Source organism: Camelus bactrianus, chromosome 8, assembly GCF_048773025.1.
Source record: "Camelus bactrianus isolate YW-2024 breed Bactrian camel chromosome 8, ASM4877302v1, whole genome shotgun sequence".
Lineage (NCBI taxonomy): Eukaryota > Metazoa > Chordata > Mammalia > Artiodactyla > Camelidae > Camelus > Camelus bactrianus.
The window spans coordinates 32,469,013-32,491,852 of NC_133546.1; the positions used below are offsets into that span (position 1 = coordinate 32,469,013).

At 38.8% G+C, this 22,840-nt stretch overlaps 1 long non-coding RNA gene across 1 annotated transcript in view; it reads right to left on the reverse strand.

Annotated features, from left to right (window-relative positions):
• Nucleotides 1-22,840, reverse strand: part of LOC123619806 (uncharacterized) — a 156,663-nt gene that overhangs the window by 60,022 nt on the left and 73,801 nt on the right. The window contains exon 2 of the long non-coding RNA XR_006728527.2: nt 20,068-20,132. This is a non-coding gene — a long non-coding RNA (uncharacterized LOC123619806). The remainder of the gene's footprint in view (nt 1-20,067; nt 20,133-22,840) is intronic.

Sequence of the window (22,840 nt, forward strand, 5' to 3'; positions counted from 1 at the left end):
TTAATATCTGTAGTCAAATCAGTTCCAGAGCATTTAGTACCAAGACTGCATTTCAGGAGACACTTATAAAAGTCACTGCTCCAAGTCATTAGGCTAATTTCAGTTCTAACAATTCCCCAGAATACAATACACCAACAAGGATGTCTGCAGGGTATTAACATGAAAAAAAAAATACATGAGTTGATGTAACCACCTAGTTGTCGATCAAAAACATGAACACTGCTGATCATGGTCATGCTTTTGGAAGGTAACTAATTTAAATTTCTTTTCTACTATAGTGTTCACTCGTCAGGCTTCTGGAAGGACTGACAGGAACCACGAGAGCAGACAGCCTGAGAACCAGGTGTTAGAGCAGACACAATTGAATAGAGTTTTGCAGATTTTAGTGCCTAAATAATGCTTATCCAAAATTTTCAGGTTGATTTAGATAAACTAGCAATCAGCTAAATCAGATTTGGGAGGCCACTTCTAAGCTTTTTCTCTTTCAGCCCCAACCGCAAGATAAACTAACTCCTACAACAAAAATGGTCAGTCTCTCAGGTATTTGGGCTCCTCAGCTGACTTCTCAATGAAGCCAAAAAGTTAGGAATGAAAAAATGTCCATATATGCACAGAAAACTTACTAAACCTATGTCAAAAAAAAAAAAAAAAGCCAAGTGTGCAAGAGTGGAGAGGATCCTGGACTCTCCAATCTCAAAATAGACTAAGCTATATAGCAAGGTCTCATTCTCCTGCACCTTGGTCTACTACTAAAAAACTGCCTCAGTTATTCCTGACAGGAAGATCTGGGTTCATTACCGTCACAATGCTATGAGTTTGAGACAGTGGGTTGACAGACACGAGAAAAGTAGTCAATGATACAAAACATTTCAATATATGTGTCCTACCGGCTGAAGATCATGTATTAATATCATGATTGGATGATTTGAGGCCAACCTGGGAAGGCTGCCTCAATCTTGCAGATATAACAGACTCCTCTGATGCAGTGTTCTGTAAGGAATCATTTATCTGAGCTTCAGTTGCTGACACCAAGAAAGGATGAGGTTTAACAGGGTGCTTCTCTCCTTTCATACATTCTCTTTGCTTCTCACTCTTGCTTCTCAATTTATTCCTGCACTTTCACTGTTTCTTCTCTAAAAAAAAAAAAAATAAAAAAAAAAAAAACCCAAACACAATTATAGCATAAAGTTGCAAAGGTGACTTTATCTTTCACTCACAAAGAACTAAAAGGGCAGGACCATTGAAGGTGGGGAAAGGCACCAAGGGGGAAATCCCTTTAGCTAGACAAAGCTTTAATTGAAGAGCTTTGACTTCTACTCAAGAGGTCTGTGATAAGCAAAGGAAAGTAATGTTTGTGTTTTACAAGCAGGGAAACTTCAAGTATACGAAACTTCCAAGGAATCAATATCTTGATTCGTTTTTTGTGTAAAGTGTTATACAGGAAAGTGTGGTTGGGGATAGTATTACTTTACAGGCTTGAGCTTGAGACAAACATCAGTGATTTCCTCATTTTCTGGCTAGAATGCCATAATGAAGTTTCCATATTTCAGTAAATTGAAGGTCATGGCGGCCAAACAGATGTCAAGCAGTACAGATCCAAAATTCACACCCTAACTGTCTGGGGCCTTTTTGTGGGCTTCCTGAAGTTTAACCAACAAAGACTCTAGAAGTGTCTGAAATGAGACCATCCCTTTGTTTTCTGTGACATCGTCTCCTGGGTTTGGAGTCCTGGTTTAATAAAGAAGAACTGAACGCTTGTGGCCTACTCCTTCACCCAGAACCCCACCACTGCCATTCCTGTGGGCAGCCTGTGGGCTACAGGGAACAGTGAGGAGTGGGAGGCACAGAAAGGTAAGGAAGGAAAGTGCATGGCCTAGGCCAGGACTCCAAACTTAACTTCCTGATGCTGGGGTGGGATCCAGGATTCTGCATGTCTAATAAGTTTCCAGGACCGTATCTTGAGTGGCGAGGACCCTGAAACAGGGCTTCTCACACTATCTATTGAGAAGGAATGGTTCCCCCGCCCACCCAATCCCAGGCAGGAGCTTGCTCCTATTTTTCTAGGACAAGAGAAAAGTACCCTGGGCCAGAGAAAGAGTCCTTAGTGACACACTGATCACTTCTGCGGCACATCAAGGACCAGATGCAAAGCCAGAAATTCTGCTGGGTTCCAGGATGGGTGTCTGAGAAAGACGACAAAACGAGTTCCTCGCTTCACTGCCTGGGGCCACGTGGCCTCTGTAACACCTTGGGGAATGTTCAGTTCCTTTGGTTTTCCTGAAAACAGCTGCTGACACTAGCCTTGCATGTGGAGTAGGATTTAAAATCCTCCTCAGCCTATTCTTTTTAAAGCAGCAAATCATGGAGGTGACTTTCCATAAGCTTCTCATCTCTGGGGTCTCCTCACCAATTGACTCCTCGTAATGTGTCTGCCCTGCTGGCTTGTAGCCTCTCCAGATGAAATTCAGATTCTCTGCTAACTGTAGCAGGACGACTCCTCGGAACAGTGACCTTCCAAACAACCTCCTCATTCCTCTCATGTTCAGAGAATGGGAGAAGATGCCAGAGAACCATGTGAGGGCGAATGAGGGCCAGAATTGTAATTTATATCTATGACCTGACAGAAAGGTGGAAACACAGAGAATGTTACTCAGTGCGTTTTTTTCCCCACTGTCCTAATCTTGCCTCAAGGATGCTTTGCCAAGATAAAGCATATATTTTACATGACACATCTCCCATTTAAACTTCTTTGCCATAAACAGGCATTTCAAACTTAACAAGGGCCAGAGAACCCTTTTTCTAGAATGTTAGCTCCTTGAAGGCAGGGATTCCATCAGCTCATTTACTGCTGTACCTCCAGCACCCAGAACAATGCCTAGTACATAGCAGGTACTCAGGAAATATCTGTTGGTGGCTGCCTGAGAAATACATGATACTTCAGAGGCATATTAGAGCAAATAAATAATTGTGAATCACACACTTTAAAACAAATCATCCCTTTGGGGCACCCCCGGGCTGCTCAGTTGCCCCTCCCTGCACCACCTACCAAGGTCTGACATCTTTTTATAGCATCCATATTCTGGACTCTCCCTTTCACTCCACAAGTAAAATATACCTCTTCTGTGCACCCCCACTTCAGAGTCCTTTCTAAGAGCAAATCCAACCTATTAATCCATGAACAAAGAAGAGTTTGATCCTCTCAGCTACCTATTTGCCCATTACCAATGACACTAACTAAAAGTAGAAGCTTTAAAGAGGGAAACTTTAGGCCTGCCAAACACATCTGGGGAGAGCTCTACTCCTGATGTACTCACTACCTTCACATGGCCTAGGTACTGCTGGGTAGATGACCTTTTCTACCCCAAGTGGAAGAGGCTCCCAGACAAGGGCTGGCTCATCCTGATACACCTGTCAGGCTGCTTCTTTGAGCAGGACTCTAGTACGGAGACCTGTGAGTCAGAACGCTGATCATCCTCTCCAACAGCTCTTGGGCTAACAATTCAGGCAACTAAATTTCTCAGTCTGACAACTAGACAAAAAATAAGCCATCTGGTTTCAAACTTCAGGCTCATTATTTCATACTTCCCTCTGCAATCTGGAAATAATGAGAAAATCCCATCAGCCAGAGAGAAACCATGTGACCTGGAATAGTAGCAACTGAAGTTTTTATTAACCCACAGCAGATTTCAAGGAGAAATCATTTCTCACCAGCACCAAGTCTACTTTAGTTGTTCTTTTAATTTTCCACAGCATTAATGAGGGTATGAGAATTTTCGTAAGGCTGGAGTATGCTCTAACTGAAGTGGTTACTCCACAATTCAGCAGCAGCCTTCAAGAAAAAAAGCACTAGAAGTAAATATTTAATGCCTTCAGAGTTTGTAGATCCAGATCAGATCTACAGGTTCAAGCTAACTATGTTTGCCATATGTTGGCATATGGATTGACTCAAAAGCCATGACTATAAACTTAGAAGGTACCAATCAATAATTTACAATCACTAGATTCCAGATCCATGAAGGTGATGTTTGTAACAATCAGTCTTATTCTTTAAAAAAAAAGAAATATATATATATATATGGTTTTGAGTTTTGCCAAGACACACTGTCTATTTTACATGAAGCATCTCCCATTTCAACTTCTTTGCCATAAACAGGCATATATATAGATATATGACACACATAAACAGATATTACATTAAATGTAAGATGGAGTTACCGCTACTCTTTTTAACGTAGCTAAATTTTAACATTGTGAAACACATCTCCATCTGATATCATGGTTTCAAAGACTAGAAAGATACAAAATACCCTAAGAATTGAAGTAAGGAAAAAGAAGTTCTGATTTGCTTGATTTCCAAACTTAATCCATATTTCTGCACCGCCTACCACTCAGGTACCCACAGTACTACCACCGCCTCTTCCTATCTCAACAGAAACCTGGGAAATACATTTTCTATTTAGAAAGTTCTAAGAAAATGCAAACTTGATATTTTTATTTAGCTTTGGAATATAGACTACTTAAAAAAAAGGGGGTAAGATTTTGTAAAATATTTTGGAACTTTGTCTCCAAAATCAAAGAAAATAGCCTTACTGGAATGCCCCAATCAAGTTTTTGATGGAAAGCTTTTCAACTTCATCCCCTTACAAAAAAAATTAAGAAAGCTGAGGAGATGTATCAAACAATGTAAAAGAAAGATTTCTCATTCATAAGAAAAATGTCAGTTTAGTGATTTGTTTATCCAGAAAAAATGAGTAACAACAGAGTGGCTTGAAGAAGTTGCAGAGAGTCCCTCCGTAAGTAAGAGTTGTGAGCAGGGCAAAGAGCAGGAGGGCTACAAAGTATTGCTAACATTAGGGAGACGTGTTTTAATGAGGGAGAGGGTACAACTAAAGGAAAAGCTCCCTCCTTCACAATTCTGACCAGGGCTAGAATAAGTCTGTGAGGAAGTATCTGTAGAGTCTTCACACGATTCTGAGCAATGCGTGAAGAACCCTGTAACTACCAGAGACTCTCTGGAGACCTGAGAAATGAGGCTGTAGCCCAACCTTGACTGAAGAATCTGCTTGGCGAGAATGAGGTCCAACCAGACCAGCATTTCTCTGATCACATAACTTCTTGGAGTAACACCCAAGTAACAGACCAAAATGACATTCTATTATCTCTTTTCTTTGATGGGACACTTTAGAAATTCCCCACAATGACAGAATTTTGGCTCCTCATCTAAACTTAATGATGCAGAAATAATTTAGGACGTGGAAACTGAGAAAAGAAGGTGGTGTACTAAGTGAAAAATGTTTAAGGAAAAAGACTTTTTCTTCATTTTGATCAAATAATCCGATCACACCAAAAATATAATCATTTGCTTGTGTTTTTATTGAGCACTAGAAAAAAAAAATGACCTTAAGAAAAAGTAAACATAATCTTTAAAGACACATTTTCTCAAGGTCTAACTTGGAAAACTATAATATAAAAGAATTTCCCCATAATGGGATTGTCACAACTTCCACACTTGTGACTGTTTGATGGCTATCACTTCCCAGTTCTCACACTAAGTTGTGTACAGAAGTTTTAGGAAAAAAATTCTGTTGCTTTCAATTTTTCTTAAATCAGCTACAGTTCAACAACCTGAAGTAATTAAAAGTAAATGGGAACGTAATGTTTGGTAATCCAAACGTATCATGTGGCTAATTGTGCTCGCACGGTCAGCACTAGCACCAAGTTATGATGACATGAAACCATTCCACCGAAACATCCACCCCCACCCCCAAGTCTCTCAGGATGCAGTGTCGTATCTGTCACTCGACAGGGGTCACCTCCTTCTTGTTACCACAAACACCCTCACTGTCAGCAGAAGTCTGAGTGAGGCTTGAAGAAAAAAAGTAAGTGAACCTTGCTTTGTGTTCTCACAAAGCTATGAAAATACACATAGTTGCCTTCAATAATAATCTTCTCAACTCCTTACCCTTCCCAGAATAACTTTCGGTGGGCTTAAGTAGGTAAAATTAAATAGTTTGGAGTTCCTCTTTCCATAGAATTACTCACTTCACATCCAAAAGAAAGCAGTGCTAATGGCAACAGAAAAGGAGGTAAAAGTTCCAGCAGTACACCTGAGTGGTTCTCAGTCCACTCGTTAAAACCACCTGGCACAAGGGAAAAGAACCATTCCCAGGGCTTCTGAATTAGTTGATCTGAGGAAGGACCCTAAGACACTGGCAGTTTATCAAAGATTCTTGGGTGATTTTACTATGCCTTATGAACAAGGTAGTTTTCATTTTACTTTTTCTCTTACTTTCACTTATTAAAATAAGTTTTCACTTATTTTCAGCAAAGTTGAAAGCTAAAAAAAGCCTTGGAGATTGTCTATTTGTGCTTCTCAAACTTCCATGAGCAGACAAGCTGAAGTGTAGATTGAGTCAGGAAGTGTGGGTGAGGCCTGAGTTTTTTAGAGCTACAAGCTCCCGGCTGACTGTGATGTGGCCAGTCTGAGGACCAGACTTTGAGTAGCAGGGAAGTTCTTTTCCCTTAGCTTTCACAGATGAGACACCGTGGCTTCTTTAAGGTGATACAGATTGCAAAGGGACAAGATAGGACTAGAGCCCACATAATGACTTCCAGCGCAGGATTATCATACAGTAACTACTACATGGAAAGAACATTCATTCCTTAAAAGACAAACAAACTTCTAGTTTTCTATAGAAAACTGGGGGAAACTATTTCATAACAGGGTTTGGGCAATTTAGAGTCTAAAAAACCTTATTTACAGTGTGGAGTTTGTGTAAAGAAATTGGAAAGAAAGCTGTGATTAACACAAGAATCCATTTTGTGTTTTGTTTTGTTCTTAAGCAGGAAGCATTAATATATGGTAAGAGAATAAAACAAACTGAACAGAAGAGAGAAATAAGAGACCATGTACAATAGCACATGAAGGAGGGCACCAAGAGGGAGAAAATGAAACAATAGAGAGAAAATAAAAGAGACCAGGCTGACAAAAGGAAAATAAGAATAAAATAGAGAGCTGGAAAATTAAACACAGATTGTAGAATAAAAGGAAAATGCAGCATCATAGAAAGAAAAAAAAAAGGAAAGGAAAACCTAATGAGATGGAAGGATTCCTGGAAAAAGACCGTAAAAAAATGAATTGCAAGAGAATAGAAATCATGGGAAGGTGGAAAATTTAAGAGAGTCAGAAACATGGACATGTATTTTTTAAAAATTTGTCTTATTAAGTATTAAAAACCAGAAGAGGCTGTATTTCATTGATCATAATTTTTATATTTTTTCTGATCACATCTGTAAAATTTTAAAAAAAATTATAATTTCCCCACAGCTAACTGGGACTTGAAAGAAGAACACAAGAGAAGAAGCAAGAACGCCTCTCAGGAGACCATATCCTCTAGGGAGAAGGAGTTGAAGCGAGCATAAAAATTAACTAAATCCAAAAGCATTCTGTTTTTCTTGTTCTGTGTAATATCACATGTCCCAGAAACTTTCTTCCCCAGTGAGGTGACCGCATGTTTTACCATAGCAGGGTACAGGCTCTTTGAAGCCATAGTTTCGGGCACTCAACACCAACAGTACTGTCCTCTGGGAAATATCTCTCTTTGCAACATATATACAGGCTAAATATGAACTGCCTACCTAGTTCTGGTGGTTCTGTCAGTCTTTCAGACATGGGAAACACTGAACCCAGCTATTGTTGAATATACTTAATTACAGTTCTTGGGAAGTCCATTTATTTACTCATTTTTCACTGGCCATTCCTACTCCCTGGCTGTGGCTCATTTCCAGTGTTTTTTTTTTTTAATTTAAATTAAAAAAAACTTTAGTATCTCAAGGAAGAAAATAAAAATTGTTGAAGATCACTTTTCTTTCCTATGGAACAGACACTTCAAATTCAAATGCCTTCAAGGTCGTGCTGATGAATGAAGTTGGCCTGCATTAATAAGAGCACGTGCCCACCTCTAAACGTGGCTCCATCTACCCGGCTCCAGTGTGGTGCTGCCATGCAGAAATGCAGGACCAGTGCTGTCACAGGCCCGTGTTATAAGAAATGCAAGAAATGCAGATTCTCAGGTGCAATCTGCTGATTTCTAAATGTTGATAACCAGTTTGGGTTCTGTTTTATTTTGTTTTATTCTGGTTTGGTTTAGTTGTGGAATAACTGTTTGCAACCCAGCTTTAGATTGTGTATTTTCTTTTAAAAAGGTGGAAAGTTATACTAGGGGATCAAATCGGAAAGGGGTAAATGTGATGTTATGGAACAAATGGATTCACCACAAGTAACACCCCCCCCATAAAATAAAGCAAGAGTGATTCACACTTTTATAAGACATCTTTTCACCCTTGGAAAGTGGTAAGAAGGCAATTGTCATGTGATGACCTGTGTGCTCAGTAGGACGCTACTGGCCCTCCCTACTAGCCTTTGTTCCCATAGCTCTACACATTGGGAGCATTTTCTTTCCATTCACCAATGATGGGTCATTCATGTCATTTACAGGAATAATCTAGTTCTTGGGTTTTGGCTTGAAATCCTGTGGGTGAACCCCTTTCATCTGGAGTCAAAGCATGAAGGAGAAGCCACAGAGAAGAGCTCACCATGGCCCCGGTTCTGACTAAGCAGGTTGTCTGAGAGGCCCGAGGTTGCCAGTGGAGGAGGAGAATTTCCACGGCCTCCTTGTGCACCATCAATATTCACTGATAAAGAGAGACATGTTTCTTAGCGTGATAACCTGCTCGAGTCTCCTGGGGCCCACTGTAGCTGATTTTCACGAGGCCCACATCAGTCTTCCAAAACACGTCTAAAACCATCCAGTGCACATTCCAGCTGTAAATGGGAGGCACTGACCCAAGTCCAAACAAAAACAAAAATCATCTAAAACCTCCTTGCTTTCCAACATCACAGGCCTTTGAATGATGTGTTTAGATTCTCCCATGCTGGAGTTCCTCCAGACAGGGCGGGACACCTAAGTGAGTATCTCAGCTGACTGACTAGACACCAGCAAAGCGGCCTGGAAACACATGTCTGAGGTGTGAGAAAGACTAGGAAACACACTTGTGTGCTGATTATTTGCATAAATTTAAGAAACATTAATGAACAGAGATACAAACACAAGAACACTGCCTTCTCAATAATCACTGATTCCCACATTTTAGATTGTATTTATGCTGTCCACAGAACAGCAAATTAATGTTTTAAGAACTAAAATAACAAGTTTACCAGTGTGTTTTTACCTTTTGACTTACCTTGGTTTGTACCTTTGTTTCAAAAGTTTGCTTGAAGGAAATCGTCTAAATGAGCATCCTGACAGTGTCCTGTCAACCAGTTACTTCTGCTAAGCTTTACCTAAAAGTCTGTTCGCTGGAGATGGAGGTGAACTTCTAATTATCATTTGTCCTTAACACCTTTTATAGCTCTCAGTAGAAGTCCACAAAGCAGGGGTGTCTGCCATGTCCAGATTAGGATTAAATATGTCTGGTTGTGCCTGCAGGGGTGGTAGCAGGAGGGAAGTGGTTCTGCCAAGAGTACCATTGGCTAATGAGCCTCCTGGAAAGATTTTATGCTGATGGAACTGAGTAGAAACATAGCTGAGCAGCCCCCATGAACAGCAGGTAGAACAACACTCAGACACAAAGCGTGTCCATTGTGCAGACGGCTGTCATTCCATACCTCTCCATCACCACCTATGACTTCCTTCCAGCCCTCCATGGATGGAGGCATGAGTTATAGAAAGATAGTGGCTCTTCTTTCAGATAAATAAGTTGTTTCAGGGAAAAGTAATTTCTCTAGCTCTTCCCCCCCCCAACAACCTGCTATTGTAGAACTTCTTCCTACAAAGCTCTCTTCCTCTCACCAGATGCTACTGGAAAAAATCTGAGATACACTGGATGAGAAATAAAGGTGTGAGAAATAAATTTTTCCAGAATCAGTGAAGTGCAGCATGCCACCAATATGATCATAGTCAAGTGTGCTTCAGTAGCAAATAAATTCCCCCTGTAAAACATATAATACCTATTTGTAAATTGAATTGAGTCCCCCCAAAATATATGTTGAAGTCCTAACCCTTGGTATTTGTCAATGTACCTTATTTAAAAATCTTTGCGGATGTAAATAGAAATTCGTTACATTGCCACAGCAAACTACAAGGAAGACTGAGTAATGTAATACAGCTGTATATCCAGGAGAACAACAAAACAGATATTTGGGGAAGAATTAGCAGACTCTGCCCCTGGGCATATCACCCACATCAATGCAGTAGCAGCAGCCATGAGAGACCACCTATAAAGGGTTTCATGGAGTCCAGAAGCTATAAACAAGACATCACCAAAGAGAATCAAAGTTGAGCAACAAGGGAAGAGACAGAAAGATGTCTCATGGTAGCTGAGAATGCTGTTTTTCTGAGCATTCAGGAGACACTACCTGGGTACTCCCAGTAGCATCTGGTGAGAAGAAGAGACCTTTGTAGGAAGGAGAAGTTCCACAATAGCAGGTGAGGGGTAGGGCTAGAGAAATTCTTTCTCCCTGCAATTGTAGTTCTGCATTTGCTCCAAGCTTGATGTGACCTTGGCAACCTAGTTTATACCAAATACAAAAGTAAATAAAGCACATCTAGAAGTTTTTTTAAATAGCAGTACCATTTGGGAAAGCTTATCTCCTGTTCACCTGCAATTTTCAGAATCTTACATATATATTTATGATCCAGAGTGTGAAAGTGGCACTAGAGAGTATAGTATACAATGGATTTAGGCACTATAAATGTCAACAATCGCTAACATCATAAGAAGACATAATCAGACATTATGTGCCTCCCACAGTCTGCCCAAACACCACCTCTATTCTTGCCAGAGAGATTGATGTTGAGTTTGATATTGCCTCTGGATCCAGCTGCCAATTTGCAAAAAGTACAAGAGGACAAAGGAACATACTAAACTACACCATGAGTGTGCAATCAGCAAAATCCAGACTGTGGGAATCTTTAGAGATCCAACAGTCCCAGTCTTCAACAGGAACATAGAAATATTAAAAAAAAAAAAAAAAAAGAAAGAAAGAAAGAAAGAAAAAAAAAAGAGACAGAGGGAGGAATCATAGATTTAAAAAGTCTTAAAAACTCAAAATTTTAAATAATGGGCAAAACTAAACTATAGTGTCTAAGGATGCACATCTGAATGTCAAAACTAAACACACACAGAAGGAAGTGATGACTATAAAAGTCAGGATAATCGTTACATGTAGCAGAAGGGAGGATTGTAGCCTGTAGAGAGAGTGTTTGTGTGGCTAGGAAAGTTCTATTTCTTGTCTAGTGATAATTACAAAGCTGTTCAACTTAAATTCATTAGGTAATTCATTCATGTATACATACAACCCTTTGCAAAGGTTTGTATCTGCATTTCATTTTACAGTTTAAAAATGTAAAGACTAAATTACAAAAGAAAGAAAAATGGCTGAGTAACAGCAAGTTAAAGAAGACTAGAGTGACTCTTCTTTTTAACAAAATATACTGTTCATTAATAGAAATCCAAATGTGAATTTCATTCCTTTTCATGAGATTCATCTAAAAAGTCTCCACAGTAAATAGGAGACTTAGAGATGATGTTGACATAATGGGTATATTTTTGCCGTATTAAACCAATGTAGTTTCATCCCTGGTAAACCTTAAATCCTCATTTTCCTGTAGTTTTCCCCATATTCCCCACACCCTCTTAATTCATTGGAGTTCACTGCTTCAGGAAAAGGGCAACCTACAGCCAAGAACAGCAGTCATCAATCAGCTTACAGTTTTACAATACAAGATTTGACATCCATATCAAGACTATTGCCTGAATGCAAAGGCTTTGATTTAGCAGGAGTTAGGCTTTCCTAGAGAAAAAAAAAAAAGACAGCTTTATTAAAACTTCCCAAGGTTGAGCATTTTGCATATAAAAGCCAAGCCTGAAGGACTCAGATCAATAACTAAATGTTCTAGAGTAGGAAAAAAAAAAAAAAAAAAAAGAGGATATGACCCAGAATCAATTTCTCGAAGACAGGAGTTGAAAAGGAAAAACGATTTTTGTGCTGGAAGAAATAGTAAGAGCAAGAAAAAGAGAAGGACATGAAATCAGATGTGAGGGGTCCACTTCCCTATCCCTGCCCAGGGGTCAAATCTCAGGAACAGAGAGTAGCACCCACATCGGTTTGGGGCACCTGAGGAGCCATTATTGAGCCTCTGCTTTCTGGGGCAGAGACTGGACCCCTCACCAACTTTTCTTGGAAGCTGTACATTGAAATGGCATAGCCTTCAGAATGGAGTGGGGGTGAAATACAGTCTTAATGGCCGAAGAAGTTGCCTGTGTGTGAGTTTTAGGACAAGCCCCAAGGGGTTCACACACTCCAGTGAATGATGGAGAAACAAACCAGAAGTCCTCATGGGGAATGCAGAGGTGTTCAAAACCTAGGTCCAAAAAGGACCTGCCACATTGATCAAGAGTCTCAAAATCAAAGATGCATAAGCATAAATTATAGAAATGATCAGGATGTGCAATAGATGGGTCATGTGCTGGAACCAGGCAAGTCAGGCACTGCAGGGCAAGACTAGCAGGGACCAGGAGGACAGCTGGTCCACTGCTGCTGCCTGGGTGGATGACCTTTCCCTTACTCCTAGATACCACTGAGGAAAATGGAAAGAAATCCTTCCAGATGCCCTTCACTGAAAAGCAACCGAGCTTTGAAATGAACGGAGACTAAGATATTTAATTTTGGCTAAAAAAATCACTGGGTCAAACTGAGGCTACTGGACCAGGAGGAATTAAGTTATCTCATCTCTGCAGAGCAGGACCTCAAGATTAATTCTAATTCTGGAACAGAAAAATTACATTTCTGCCTTCCTAAGTTGTCAGGTATAAATTTCAGTCTCCTACAATAGATTAAAAACTTTTCCATACTTGGATTAATATTACCACCTGTCAAAAAGTCATTTCACCTCTCTTTAAACTTCCACTACACACACACACACACACAATTACAGAAGCTTTGCTACATTTTAGCACTGATATCTGACCTATCAGGACAACAATACCATTGTAAAAATTGCTAAGAAAACTATGACACTTCAGGAAATTTTAAATCTCATGTACTTTATAATTCCATGTGTTAGATGACAAAACACTATAAAGGTTGAAAGCTCATTAGATGAGTGGTAGTAGAAAGACCTGGTTTTATTTATTTCAAAATCAGGCTTTTAAAAAGAGACAGATATCAGGGGAAAGTTTTAAATGCCAGTAACCTAAGTGTGGCATACACTCCTCGCTAGTGCTAGTGGTACCAATGTGGAATAAACATTGGCATCTGGCATCTGCCAGGCCATCTCAAACACTTCAGCCTTCACATGGAGATCCAGTGTCATTGCAGCAAGAATGACTCACTGACAGTAGCCCAGCCTGGGTATGTCATTGGAAAAGGAATTCTGGTCGCACATCAGGTCTTTTCAGCCACACCCATACACATGGTTAACAATCAGCAGCAGCACATCATTTGAAACAACAATGTGGAAAACATGCAATGTGGAATACATTGCTGAAGAAGTTAAATTACGCATTAATAAGATGGAGGTGGTTAAGTGGGTGCAGACTAACAATCTGAACATTTTTTTCCCACTTTATTATCTGTGATGTGGTTGTGTGCAGATCTGGTTTAACAAGTTTGTAAACAAATCATGTGCCCTTAGCAACTAAGAGATTAATCCAGCTAAATAAGGAAAGCACAACCACTAAAAGGTTTCCTAGTATTTTTTAAAGAAAGATTTAAAGTAACAGTATCTTCCTAGTTACAGTTATATTATTTATACTGTAATTTTTTTCTGTTATTAATATTTGTTCATTTTGAGGTTTTAGCCAAAAATGAGATATATCAACATATTTTGCTAACTTTACTTTCCATTTCTTTTTTTTTCTTATTATTGAAGTGCAGTCAGTTACAATGTGTCAAATTCTGGTGTACTGCACAATGTTCCAGTCAAGTATATACATACCTAGATTAATTTTCATATTCTTTTTCATTAAAGGTTATTACAAGATACTGAACATAGTTCCCTGTGCTATACAGAAGAAACTTTAAAAACCTTTTATTATATATTTTGAATTGAAAATTTAGCTGTTGTACAATATCATGCTAGTTTCAGGTGTACCACATATAGCTTGATATTTGCATCCGTTATGAAACGATTGCCACAGTAAGTCTAGCAACCATCAGTCCTCATAGAAAGTGATTACAGTGCCACTGAACGTATTGCTTAAGCTGTATACTACATCTTCATGGCTTATTTATTTTGTAACTGGAGGTACCTCTTAGCTCCCTTTACCTATTTTGCCCCTTACTCCCCTTCTCTTTGGCAACCATCTGTTTGTTTTCTGTATCTACGAATTAGCCCATTTTCATCATGTTTTGTTTATTTATTTGTTTTGTTTTTTATATACCAATCTTACATCAAGTGTGAGTACATTATCAAAAGGTAGCTTTACTTTTATAGGCATTTTGGAACTGAATGAAATCTCTCAGACTAAAACTAGATCAGATGACTTCATTTTAGTTTACTTCAATGTCAAAAGTTTTGCTTGTTGGTTCCTAGGAATTAGCAATGTTTGGACAAAAATATACTTTAGAGAAATGTTTAAGTGATTTATGTTTTATATGTAAATTCATTTTATTGTTCTTAAATAAAAAGTTATTAGCCCTTTTAAAACGAAATCAGTTGTCCCAATAGGGTCTGTATAAATCTTGTAAATGTTACAACATTCTTAAAAGGCAAAACATTCATGAACTTCGATTTGATATTTCCAAGACATAATATCACTGAACAATTAAATAGATTCTCAGCGTTTCCAATTAATATGTTTGTAAATCTTTGAGAAGTTCCTATTTTTAACATCTGGAATTCTGAAAATCATCTTGCACCATTCCCTCCATTTTGCAAATGAAATATCTGAGAGTCTGAGAAATTCAGTTACATTCTTTAGATCAGAACTGGGTCTGTGAAAAACAGTTCAAGGACCTTACTTACAGTCTCTTCCATAAGTATGATTCTTATGGAAGGCATGATTCTTACATCGCCCTTCACTGTTTGAATTGTAACAGCAGTGACTGAGGAAGGGCGGAAAGTATATGAATTAAGACAACAAATTAAGACTGAGTTTTGAAACAATATCCAAATCAGCATAGCTGCCATCTTTTCTCCTAGACTAGTATACAGAACCTACAGACTTGGGAGTCAAAATTGGAAAGAATGTTCAAAAGCAGCCTCAGTTCCAACACTCCACACTTTGGCGGGAGAAATAATTGTTCTTACTTCTTTCGTAAAATATTTAGCCTTGGAAATACAGTTAATACTACTTTCTACTCATTGTAATCTCTTAATTCCCATTGTCTTCTTTGAGCAAGTGTGTCTCAGTAATCCTTCCATTTAGTAACCATAACCTGTGATCTCTCCTCGTAATGCCAGTAATCCTTGGATTCCTCCCAGGGCGGAAGGCAGTGTCTTTTCAAATCAATGTCTTGTCCTTTTTTCAAACACATTATTATCAATAAAGATAATTCTCTTTACCTGCTTAGAGATTAAAGTATATTTATATCCTCTGTCTATTTCTTTACTATTTCATTTCTTTAAATGGCTTTGAGAGTCTGCTGATTGATTTTTCCAGCCATTTGATGAAACTGCATTAGTTCAAAAGGAACCAGTACACCACAACCTAGTCCACATTTCAGAAAGTCATAAAGTTTCACTCAGCTAGCAGTTTAAAACTTTTCTGTGTAGGGACACAGACCCCACCATACTTACCTCATCCCCAAAAAGGAGAGAAAACAAAACAAAACCAGAATACATGCTGCCTGCAATAGAAAAAGAGAGAGAGAGAGATGAGGGGGGGAAGGTGGGGGTGGAGAGAGAGAAAAAAAAAAAGAAAGGGAAGAAACAAAGAAAGAAAGGGAAAAGAAAAGAAAGAAAAGAAGGAAGGAAGAAAGGGAAAGAAAGGAAGAGAAAGAAAGGAAGAAAAAGCATTAATGAGAAAAGGTTATAAGAGTGAATAAAAGGGTGGGAAAAGGTGGGAGATAGTAGACAAAAGTGGTCATTTTTCTTTAAAGAAATTGATGAAAGAGGGTATTAAGAATATGGGAGACACAACAGTTAAGGTGAGAGAGGGTAAGCAGATTCCACAACGCTGACAGTCCTAAGTTAACCAATCTTTACTTGGGTCTACCCTGACTGCTAAGTCTAAGATATTAATTTTAGTGAGAAAATCAGTGATTTCATATAAGATATAGAAGAAACTAGATAATGAAGTTCCCGGAGAGAAAGAAAGAAAGAAAAGAAGAAAATAGAGAGAAAGAGTGGGAAGCGGGGAGGAAGGGAGGAAGGAAGGAAGGACTGAAGGAAGGAAAGAAGGAAGGTAGGAAGAGAGGGAGGAAGGGAGGGAGGGAAAGAAAAGAGCATTAACATCAAGTAACTAGGAATCAAGGATGTTTAGTGCTTATTTTAACCCCTCAATGTTCTTGCTAAGGGATCTTAGGCCAGTCACATGATAACTAAAGTCTCATAAATAAAATGGAAAATTACATAGTTCTTCTCAAAGGACTTGGAGGTGTTTGATTTAGTAATAAAAGTGCCAATGCCAACACAGTTCTCCATACATTAACAATATATGAAAGTTTGTTGGAATGATAAGAAAAAGGAGAATATCGCTGATGTATATACAAATGCCATGAGGGAAAATAAATAATCTTTCAAAGCTTTAACAGGTAGAAAATTAGAATTAAAGATTCTGATGAATTAAAGTGCCTGCTGGAAAAATCAGATGTGGTGCTTTTACTCTGGCCGACCAATGTGAAAACAGATCATAGCTCTGGTAATAGTTCTATCACTCAAAGCACCCAAGGTGGGAAATGGAGCTACAACTTAAAGGAGCTGAAGGGAAAACTAATCTCTGTAAGGCAACAGCTGCTTGCCCAGATTCAAAAAGCAGAACTTTCACTCCTAGAAGTTTGCTGGTGACCAAATGAGGACCCCCAAGCTACTAGAGTATTCATCAGTCAGAAAAGGAGCAAGAATTCAGGTGTACTTAATGACCCCGTGAAACAGTCATGTTTTTTAAGCCAAGCTGGGGTTTCTGGAGGTGCAGTAAGGACAAACAAATCCAGGCTTTCAAGCTTGTTTGCTGGGCTTTACAGATGACAGAGAAACCGCTATGCCCTCATATTAACAAGTGTTACTTGAGCACCTACTATTAACCAGACTACACTGGGCACCACAAAACCAGCAAGAAATAAAATGGTGTGCACACTCACATTTTTGCGGTATGGAATACGGTGATAAATATATTGTGATAAGAGTTAAAATGAGCATATAAACAAAACACCTAAAGAGCAACAATTAGTCTTACTTGGGAAGTGAGGGTGGGGTTTTTCTACTCTGTAAGAAGCGCACAAGTGAAAACTATAAAATATAACCACTAACACAGCCCCAGCCCCTTTCATCACTTCAGGAGAAGTCAGGAGAGACATTTCTGAATCACTAGGTCCCTCGTCTCTCAACAAGGGAACTACTGGCATATCGGGTGGGACAATTCATCAATGTACTATTGAGAGCACTGCTGAGTATGTGGCATGCATGGTCCCTGCTCCCCAATTCCAGCAGCACCCCATCACCCAGTCACTGTGGCAATCAAAAGTTCCCCTGTTCACTTTCAAACACTCAGAGAGGCAGCATCTCTCTCCACTGAGAACCACTCCCCCTTCGCTCCCCTTTTTCTATACTTGTGTTCAAACAATATGAGTATCAATGAACTAAGGTGTCGGAAAACACAAAGACAACTTCAGTTTGATAAGAGCTTTAATCTCAGCTCTATCATTTACAGCTGGGCAAGTTAGTGAGCCTCAGTTTCCTTGTCTGTAAATATAAGGGATAAAGCCCATTTTAGAGGATGATTATAGGGATACTCTTATAGGTGAAACTGCCTCACAATGGATCTAGCTTAACGTGGAAATCCAGCGAGTTTATCCCAACAGAGTCACAAACGTAGAAAAAGGAGAAAAAATGTTCCTCAGCAAAGTAATTTGTTTAGATGTTGACTAATTCTGGAATTCCATCATAGCTACAACAACACCAAAGCGACGACATTGGCTCTGCCAGGCAAAGGAAACACAACTGGAAGCTGCTCAGCCAGCCTTTTGCATACAGCATTCTGCTGCACTGCAAACCATCCGACTGGCTGTCCAGAAACACTGACCCTAACTCTTAAAAGACTAGCATAGCACTCACCAAAACTATTTTGCACATTATGGTCAGAAATGCTACCAGATACCATCTATTTGTTTTCAGCTCTCCCATAACAATTATTTTATGGTTTATAAAGCACAGCCACACCCAATCTCTCACTCAGTTCTCACAGCACACCTGGGTATAGTTCATAGCATCAGTCTGTAGGTAATGTTTCCTCACGTTACAGATGAGGAAACTAATAAAAAGTAACTGAATCAAGCATTATGATAATAATTGCAGCAGTTAACATTGCATATTTTAATATTAATTATTATACTTATTAAATAATGTATTAATAATGCAAATATATTAAAACTTACATTCATTAATAATAGTCACTATTAATATTATCTATCATCAATCTCATTTAATGGTGATTTACTATGTATCAACCACTCTAAGTGACTTAAACTTTTAAATTTTATTTTTTAAAAACACTTTGTAATAAATATTATTATCCCTATTTTACCAGGAAGAAAACAAACTTAGAGAGCTTAAATAACTACCTAAAATATTACAGCTTTTAAGCAGTGGAGAGAGAACTTCAACCCACATCTGTTTAGTTTAAAAATGTTAAGCTATATTGCCTCTCATAATATGCTTCCAAGTGATGCTCAGATACAGCGGCCAGCAGAATCTTTCATTACAGGGGCTTTCATGGAAATAAAGTACTTTTGGAAAGATATATGTAATTTAATAGATCACATAAACTTTCCCTACATTTAATTAAGGAGCTAAGCCATCTGTAACATTTTCTGCCATTTCTACACTTGGGTTGATAGGCTAGGCACTGAAGGAGGCCATGTTGCTTTGCCTGGTGAGGCCATGTCGGTCAGGACACCATGGCTTGGCTGGCCAGGCTCTGGCCATGAACCAGGCTAACTGAGAGGCTAGCAGGTCAATATCAGGAGTGACAGCAAACAAAAATATGTCTAGAAAGTAAGAACTAAATGTATAAATCACTAAGTACAATTTAACTTAACCTCTCTCAACTTTATTACACAAGGCATCATACAGTCTCATATTTATTTTGAATGCCTCTCTAATCTTCCCTTTACAGTTGGAAAGAGAAAATTCTGGGTTGTGTTTTTAACCTGCTTCATTTGTTCAGTCCTCGCACCCCTCCCACACACTCTCTGGGTGGCTCCACTTCATTTTAAATCCCCACCTGCAAAGCTTCCTCCACAGATGTGACTGTGGAGGAGCGCTAGGGACAAGAGGTGACTGTAGAGACAGAGCATTTCAGCAGCACTGTCATACTACAATAGACCACTCAATGTGATTTCTTTAAAGACCAGAGGAATGGCCATCACAGACATTTGATGGTGTATACCAACTGTTGAAATACAATGCTTTTCCTTAGAAATTTAATGTTGTCCCTAGGAATATAAAGTCTTTTGATTTGCCTAGCAAATATGCAATCTTGCAAATATAGCTTTCCAAAATTAATTCCAAAATGGTGTGCTTTCAAAGCAACAGCTGAATAGTAAACTGCCCAAGATTCTTAAAGATTTAAAGTGATATGATATTATGAGCATATTTATTATTTTGGCACAGGTAACAACTAAAAAATTAAATGAAATTTAATAAAAGGGCTCTAATAAAAAAGAAAAAGGAGAGAAAAAATAAATGCTGCCAAATAACCCAGAAAAATAGCTCTGAAACCCTACGCTTTTTTGTTATATGCTTATTCACGCTTTTCCCTCTGACCTCCTTTCTCTTGAACCTTAAATTCTCTTCTGTGTATTCTAAATTCTACCTACCCTTTTAGGCTCAGTTCAGTCCTCACCTCTTCAGGGAGGTCTTCTTTTCACCATCTGCTGGCCCACATAAATCTTTCCTTCACCTGAGTGCCTGCAATTGAAAATACGGTTATTACATACAATTTAACACTTACTTAAATATCCTCTAGGTGACTAGCATCTGATCATTTTAACCCTCAAACAAAATATAAGCATCCTGAAGTTATGGCTAATAGTTATTATTAATATAAACAATCACAACAAAACCAGCAGTTACTATTTATGGAGAATTTATTAGGTACCAGGCACATATAAAACATCATTGAGTCATCACAACAATCCTGTAAGGTAAATACTATTATATCCTCATTAAATACATGAGGAAACCAAATTATAGGTAGAAGATCATTTAGTTAGAAGAAGACAGAGCTGTAATTTAAAGTTACTGCCTAATCCTGCCACTTCTTAGCCCTAGAGAGCAAGTAGGCCAGTGTGTTATAGAAAATATTATCTCGTGATGAGGTTACTAAGTGTCTTTACTAAAGCCAGACAACTTCTACTGGAAAAGGTGGAAAATTCCCAAAATGCTGGATTATGGATGAGGTTGAATTCGTAAGAACAATAAGCAACTGTTATAATTTCTTCCTTATTTTGCAAAAATTCCAAAAGCTCAAATTTCCCTGGAAGGTCACTTAACAGATGCATACTTGCCATTATGTGTATCTAAACTTACTCAATGGCACATAAGAAAGCAACCACTTGTCCTTCGGGTGAAGGCTAGATTCCCCAGAAGATAAAAAACTGAAGGAAAGAATGACAATGTCTTATAAAGCATAGTTAGAAGAGGTCTCAAAAATTTTTTTTTCAGAAGGACCACACTTAGCTACAAAGAGGAAATAGAGAGCTAGAAATGCCCAAACTATACAAAACACAAAATGGAAACCCAGAGAGAATAATAAACAGACGCAGAAGGCCAAGTGACAAGACCCTAACCTGACCTGAAATGGACTAAGGGTGCTACTGGCCATGAAAGCCTTTACTGACCCACCCCCAACCTTCCCCCTACATTCCTGGGGAGCCCCTTCTTCTGGGAACAAAATGCCTGGCAGCAAGAGAAGCAGTGCAGCCAGGTCTGTGACAAAGACAAATTGCCTTTTCTCCACTGGGTGCCTGGTGCTGAATGGAATGTTGGCTGTAAATATTCTGAAGCCCCTTCTCCCTTTTCCTCTCTTAAAGCTTCTCCCCAACCTGCTAGCCCAGCATTCTCTCTTTTCCAAGGTGGCCCTTGCATCTTATCTTCTACCTCTATCCTGCACTTTCTTTCTTTTGCTACTTCCCTTCTCTGTCCTGTGGGGTTAGGGGAGGAGAGGGACAGACTAAGGAGATTTGAATCCCAGGACTCAGGGATTCAATTTCCAAAATGCTAATTCACACTTAGCGTTAAGTGCAGTGGTTGGGTCCTGTTCTGTTGATTCATACCAGAATGTAATTTCTTTCTACCTTTTTAAGCCTGTTTCTTCTCATTTCTCCTTTCTAGAAGGACTTTAGCAGTGGTATTTATTTGATCTTTTCTTACTGTTTTCAAATTGGTTCTCTTTTCTTCCTACAGCCATTCTAAAACCAGGGCCATAAAAATACAATACTTTTGCTAACAGTCTTTAAACATTATGATGGAGATCCATATTTTTTGACATGTAAAAGATGATCACTTTAAAGTGAATAATTATTTTAAGGCATAAGCGCAGTCATCTATCAAAGAATATAATTTTATAGAAAAACTAAAAGATCTGCTTTAAAGTGTTGAATGTCTTGGTTGGTGGGAATTTGGCTGATTTTTTTTTCATTTTCCATATTTTCTTGACAAATAACTTTCAAGAAATATACATGCAAGCCTGATTGGCCAAAAACAAGCAGAAAGGATGAAAAACAATGTAAACCTTTACTACCTTCCTGACAAGGAAAACTTTTTGAGAACTGGATGGGCAAGCAGGAAGCAAAGAAGAAGAATGCAGACACTTGTCTGACAGAAACAGCGACTGGAGAAAACACTCAGATAAAAACTAGGGATGTTGTCATTGTCTGGAAAGCTTTGGGGAGAAGCAAATTACTATTTATTATTGTGAAGAGCTTTTTGGTCATAACAGCCTCTCCAGCCATACAAACTACTTCCTTGTAGCCTCATTAATGTGGGTTCTAAATAACTCACATAATCCAAAAAGGGGGAAAGGAAAAGTCGGGGCTGTAACCAGGACAGGGCTGAGATTTCTCTCCGCAAGGAGCACTGAGGTTCTCAGTGAGAAATGAATTGACTAAGAACTTCCAATTTGGATGTTAGCCCCATGCGAGTGATAATAACCCCATCAAATTCTCAAGAGGAAACAGCTATAAAAATAAAAGGAAAACACCACAACAATGTTCAGAACTGAAGAACACAAAAACACTGGGCTGAGCCTTACAAAATGGAACAATGGTCCAAGTAAACCCTAAACAGCGGGAGCGCCAGACCGTGAAATGGAGATACAATGCGTGCTGGAGTGGGATTGAAGACTCAAAAGCAGCTATTAATTCAAGCAAGATCAAAACAGAAATCAATCTATTCATGGGGCTTCCAAAAGATCATTAAAAACTAATTACTTTCTGTCTACCTCAATCCCTTTGTTGCTTGGCTGGTAAATTGTTCTTCTTCAGTCTCCGTCTAGATGGCTGTGGAATAAAACAGGGTGTTCCGACTCAGATCACAGGGAGTCCAAGTGGCCCCATCCAAGTGCCCAGACACTAATTCGAGGTATTTCTAAGCATTATCACGGACTCTCCACTTAC